A 6,927-nucleotide genomic window follows, 5' to 3' on the forward strand; every position below is an offset into this window, starting at 1 on the left:
AGAGAGAGAGAGAGGAGGGTGAAATGAGACAATAATTTAAATACGCAAAGAAATTAGTGTGAAATAAAAATCGGATTGTTACGTTAATAGACATAAATTTATATAGGTCACGACATATTCAAAATTATTAAATTAAAAAAAAATCTATTTGTTAAATTGCCGTTACTACGCCTGAAATATTTCTATAATCCCTTCTATATATTTGTTGATATAACTCCAAGGGCATGAGAGCCAGCATCCGGATCTTTATCCTAATTATGAATGGCGTCATTCGTTCGGACTCAAGTAGGGGAGATGAGCACGAATTATACTCCTTCTCGCTCACTTTTATTCTCGTTCTCCTTTTCTCGTTAGAGAGTCCCCACATATTATGCAGTGGTACGCGATATGCCGGCGTTTATAAAATGTGGGCCACTTCAGTACGCGGATCGTCGATGCGCGGATCGCATTACTCGAAGCCGAAGTCGATCGTCGATTTACGTCTATACGATGATCGAACTCGTCGTTTTTCAGCATTCGGCTGTCAGGCTGTTTCAATGGTGCCGTTGGCTGCTTTATTACCTTTATGCGAACATATCGAATCTCGGTGAGTGCGTGTAATTTAAAGTGATCGATTTTTTTTCGAAAATTTGAAAAGGAAGAAGAAATGTTTTATCTCTATATTAAAAAAAAATTTTGTAAAGTCAAGATTCTATCCGAAGTAATTACGAAATAATTGTCTAATATTTGAGCACAGACATGACTAATAATTATGATTTCATTATCCATTTTAGCACAAATATAGATAATAATTACGATTACGCTATTATCATTTGATAACCTTATTTCGCGGTCATTGCCAAGGACATTAATAAGAAGTATATGATATATATATATACATAGTTTGTATAACTTAACATATTTTTGTGATAAACTATTTTAGATGCAATTAATCATCTTTACAATAAGAAATTATTATTTTAAATATTTTTATTTTGATAAACTTAAGTAAAATAAATTTAATAGTATATGTATCTTTCATCATGCTTATGCATCGTGATATTTGACATTTTCTGATATGAAAAATAACTATTATCTTTTTATGCCAAGAGATATTACATGTTGCATCAGATTCGACCTCTCGCAAGATAACATTTTCTATTTTTAAAAATACTAAAAGGATTAAGCGCTTAAAGAGTTAGAGTTTATAATCAATAGGACTAATACCACATAGTAGGTTTTTCTGTTAACGTCTATTAAATTGAAAGTACGTCCTTTAAATCGATAGCTTTATTGAAAAAAAACGATGCTTACTTTACATATGTCGTCTACATTTACCATTATTGGCGTTGTTGTTAATGTAAAGAAGACTTAAACTACGAAGCTATTGCATGGTTAAAGCTAGCCATCTGTCTCTGACTCGCGTGCATGTAGAAACTGGGCCGTCATTTCCCTTCGTGTTCAAACATGCTTCCGCATGCCTCTTGAGACTGCTTCGTGCTTCAAGAGACGATGCTGTTTGATGCAGTTTGCTGAAAACACACTCGACATTACGGCGTGGACAATATGTCGCGTTGGAATGGAAACGGAAATAGATTCGAAGTGGCTTCGTCAGCGGAGAGCAGATCTTATAGCTATCGTACAACATCGTATGATATATATTTTCACCGTATATTGCTTGGTCTCTAAAAAAAATTTTACGATTAGTGCTTCTGTTACATTTTCTTTGCCATTTGTTCGCTATTATTGTTGCAATTTGGAATATCCGAGTTACATTGGAGTCTTCTATTTTGTTACGGAGTATAAAGAGTATAAATGTTCTATTCTTTTTACAAGTATAATAAAATGATGATTACATAACTTTATACACAAATTGATGCGAGAGATTAAGCTAAATACTTAAAATAAAATTGGAATTTTTAAACAGTACGAGAGTTTCAGCTAAACAGCTGACACTGTATTTGAAATTCAAAAAGTACTATGTTGTAATATGGCTGCGTGTTGTAAATGTTATTCCATGATGTTATGGCATATGATTATAAAAAATATTAATCAAAAGTGATACTTTTGAATTTTTTTTTATTCTTTTTCTTCTATGAAATATCAATATTTTTCTGTCATGCTAACGCAACACGAATGGCATAAATATGAATCTCTATGTGAATTTCTTTTATAAGACTTAATTCTTTCATATGATATTGTCGGATTGTTACTTTAAATTATAACACGGGAATAACTTTGCCAGAGTGATGTGTGAAACAAAATAGGTCAGAGCACCACGTGTGTTGATAAAAGCTCAGTTGAACTCCCAAGGTGTCGAGAGTTAATGCACAAATTAATAACGCTCGCTGTAAATTTAACCTGTCAACGTCGAATTGTCTGAATTGTCCACAATGAAAGATTTCCGGTGATAACTACACTGTGATATGTGATTGACGAGAAACAAGTTTTCACGGTTTCGCGTTACACCCTTCTGATGGCATTAGCATAAACAATGAGCCAGCTTTATTTGACACCTTTATCATTATGTCCTTTAATCCTGTTCTTTGTTTGCAGAAAGCGGATCAGTTTTAATGCGCGTCGAAATCATAGTTGAGTATCATTAGAGAATCGTCTTTTTATCTCGATTTTTGCAATTCAACAAAAATATATCTGTAAATAATATGTAAGAAACAGTGATTGAGTGAGACAATTTACATCAATAATTTTTTTGTAATTGTCGCATGCATTGATGCACTTGCAAGTGCATCACATCCAGAGAAAGATTTCTTCGATTCAAAAAAATGTTTTTTTTGTTATACAATTAAAGAAAAAATTTCTTTGATTTGAACATTATTTTTTGAAATTAAATAAAAAAATTTATTTGATTTTTTCTTTAAAACTTTATAGCAAAAAACATTTCTTTGAATTGAAGAAAGTCTTTCTCTAAGTGCATCATAGTAAGCGCTCGCTTTGATTAGCAAATCTGTTCCACGCGCAATTAACTGTCCCATGAGCCGCGTAACGCCATCGATAGGCAAATCGAAAACAATTGGAAACAATTCGAACTCTACTCATCCGAGTGACATCAAAAGCTTGTCGATTAACTGCATCCCGTTCTCTGCGCGCGCGTCGCGGCTTTTGGTCCTAGCCAGACCGGGGAAGAGCGTTCACAATTTACTATGACGGCACAGAATGATTGAGGGTCGTATTCAAGGGGATGTGAGTGGAGAAAAATGTAATTCATCGAGATTATTGCTTTGCGAATCTTTAATTAAATAAGAAAAATTCGAGGAAAAGATTTAGATTTTCCTTGATTTCGTTATAACAGAGAACGCGTAAAACGATTTTGAGTTATTTTGTATTATTATATATTTTACTTTAAACATCATGAGAAGACACATACACAATTGGCTTACATATTTCATATCATTTTAAAATTGAATTTGGTGTACCTATTTTTTCTTTTCTTTTAAGTTAATAATTACGTTTGCGTTTACAAAGATTTAGATTATGAATATTTCATTATTACTAAAAGTATGAAGTATATGAAAAACTTGTGTTATATTAATTTAGAGTGGCCTATTTCTTATACGTAAAATTTACGTATCAGTAGCAATTTATGTATCAATATTATTGCTATTGATAAGTTAAATATAAATTGACTGTATCATTCAATATCAATAGCATTTTAGGGTTAAATTTTCTTCTGCAAAGATCAAAGTTGCTATGCGCCATTTCTTTCGTAACATCACCGCTTTTGCGTCAGGACCAATAATATCGCAATATTCGATTTATTAATTAGAGAGGGACTTTCGTCACCCTTCGCAAGGGAAGATTGGGGGAATCGAAAACACGATTAGGGTCTCCTTCTCCGGCGGCGGCAGAAAACATTTTCCCGGGTCGGGGTCGGTAAACACGCGGATTTCGCGCTATCGAAGATTGACCGGTCATTGTAGGGGTGGCACGGTATCGGGCTTAGGTCGGCACGATCAGGACTACTATTCCAACTGGCGAATCAATGGTGCCTGATTGGCCACGTTCTCGGCACCGGGGATGCCGATTACACAAGCCGTCGTATAACCATGAGCTACACAATGACACCCGTGATTTTCGAGCTGCACCCTTATGATTCTCCTCTCACATTGTCGACCTTGATGCCAGTCTCATCTACGTAGTACGCTTCGCGGTGAGCTCGTTAATAGTGCCTGGCTTGAACGCGATGAAATTAGCCGATGTTGCCGGACGAACAATGACCGACGGTCATTTTCACTCGGGCACAATGGTGACTCGGGAAATTGCGGCGGAAATTTTGCGGAACGCTTATCAATTGTAAAATGTGCTGAAATTACGAGCTGCGAGTGTTTCTAAAGATCCGGCGTCATTCTCCTCCATTCCAGAAGTAGTTTGCGAAGTTAGGGGTTAATTTATCTTGTACTTTGCCAACTGCAAAATGCATCGATGCGAAGTGTACTGACGCTTTATTGCATAATATATCGTTAGAGAGTTTCCGATTTCCTTGCACAAACTTCAAATTATAACGAATATTAACGCGTGTATACTTGATGATACTTGATTCGTCATATATGTATATCTCAAATCATTCAATTTCTCTGTATCTTCTCGATAACAATACCATGCAAACACGCATCGTCGCGTACGGCGATAAATTATTGATATTCTAATTACCTTGGAATAATTAGGAGATGCCGCTGCGGTCATGCGGTTTCTAACAGCAAATGTGTTTCGACGTTCTATCGAGATCTCGCTAAATCGTATAGTAATCCGCTTCATTTGCGACGAATGCATGTTTCGCCACTATTAGCAGCTGCAAGCAATACAGAGTAACATGATTAATCACGGGACTAACGTGCAGAAAATAGATTTAACCGGTGCAAACTATTATCGGCGCGCATTTCCGTCAGTTTTGAAAATATTCGACGTCTACTTAAATTATGAAGAAAACGACGCCACATTAATCTTTTTATTGTTAATGAAAACAATAATATATTAATCCAAAACAAAAAATAACAATCTTTATTTATTGTGTACATTGTTCTGTACGTTGTCTCTCTAAACAAATAAAATCTCATTCTAAAGAGTACAAATTGTGCCAGTTTTGAAAAAGAGTGGCTCAATTTTTAATCTTTAGATTTGCTTTAAAAGTTTTAGTGAGCTTACGTCAAATTATATTTATTAATGTAATATTAGTTAAAATTATATTATTTTACTCTTCTAAGTACAATATTTACCCAATGACCTAATTTTACATTATACATGATTATTTAGGATGTTTTAATATTCTAATTAAAATCACTATCATTAACAAAATATTGTATATATATATATATATATATATTACAACAAAATATTATATATATATATATTATTGATTATTTTCCGATTTATTTGAAAGCATTATGGATATGAATTTAATCATAATTTTTTGAAAAAAGAAAATGAAAACGAAATAAATATTAAATGGAATAAGCACAATGAATACCGTAATATATTATGGCGATATATTAAAAAAATATAAATTTTAATATAACGTTTTTTTTATTAGAAGTTTTCGATAAAATTGCATATTTAAAAATACATAAAAAACAGTAATAAAAAAGCAAGAAACTATGTTAAATAATATCCATATAAAATATTTTACAATTATTTTTGCCGTTGGAGTGCAAAAACCTAAATGACAATTCCGAGGTTAAACGAAGATCCAATTACGGGGATGCTGTAAAGTATCCGCTAGTGATTTCTCTGGAAACACAATCTTTTTCAATTAATTTTACGTCGACTTTACTAGGTAATTCAAAGGGAGGGCACTAAATTTAAAGTTACGAGAATTAAGAACACCAGGGTGATAAATCCAACAAATTGCGCAAGTTTTCCGATAGGATCATGTCGACAGTGCAAGAATGGACAATTAGACAAGTTTCCAAATTGCATATAGAAATTAAATAGCGTCCGTGTACCAAATAATCTTTTATATAAAATAATTTATTAAAAATCGATCCTCTTTCACCATTACTCTAACATGCTAGAATATAAATGTATTGTAAATTTATTGTGCTAGTACGGTGCCGTATTGGTTACATTAAACCGGAAGATTCCTCCGCTTGTACCAGTCTGAATCCCCCTATAGCACGAGGGTGAAACCGATACCAGTGCAATTTTCTCAATTGCACGGCCCCACCCTGTCCTTTTATCAATACGCGTTTCTCTGATGGTGTTAGTTATGTTTGATTTGGTGAGCCACTTGGAGAGATGAATGGTTTCCATACATAATTACGAGATGGAAAAGTATAGTTATTGCCTCCAAAGAGCCATTATTATTAAGATACTTTTTGAATATCTTCATTGAATGTTGCGACAATAAACGCATCTAAATACATATACGTATCGTTAAACTACAGCTTTGCATTTCTATTTAAATATATGAGAATGCGCTATTGGACGATATAATTGTTAGATTATCTAGCGAATCCAGGCTATTTATCCGGCTATTAGCTCGGCAATAATAATAACCGCCAGCAACTCGAAACAACGACGTTGATTTACTGCCGCCTCGTGACCGCAAATTTGTGCTCGTACTGCTATCGCCAATTATCAAAGTGGAGCTTTATTCAGTTAGCGGAACGCTTGTTTAGCTATGCGAATCGCGATAAATCCGTATAATTTGACATTTGCTCGGCAGCGTCTCGAAAAAAGAAGGCAAAAAGAGAATCTTTACGCTTTTATAAGTGGCGATTCATCAGTTTGCCCTCTGATAAGTGCGCTCATCCCCCAGTCTTTATTCTTGAAAATGCCAATAAAAGTCGATGTGACGGGATCAGGTGCTCGCGTGATCTACGGGATTTAGTTACTCATTTAAGTTTCATTTGCGTTACGTGCGCAATGTAGCCACGGTATATACACTTTCTCCCTCTTTCCTTCTCCCTGAGAGCCGATGCATCGCACAATCCC

This window comes from Atta cephalotes (genome assembly GCF_000143395.1).
Source record: "Atta cephalotes unplaced genomic scaffold scaffold00011, whole genome shotgun sequence".
NCBI lineage: Eukaryota > Metazoa > Arthropoda > Insecta > Hymenoptera > Formicidae > Atta > Atta cephalotes.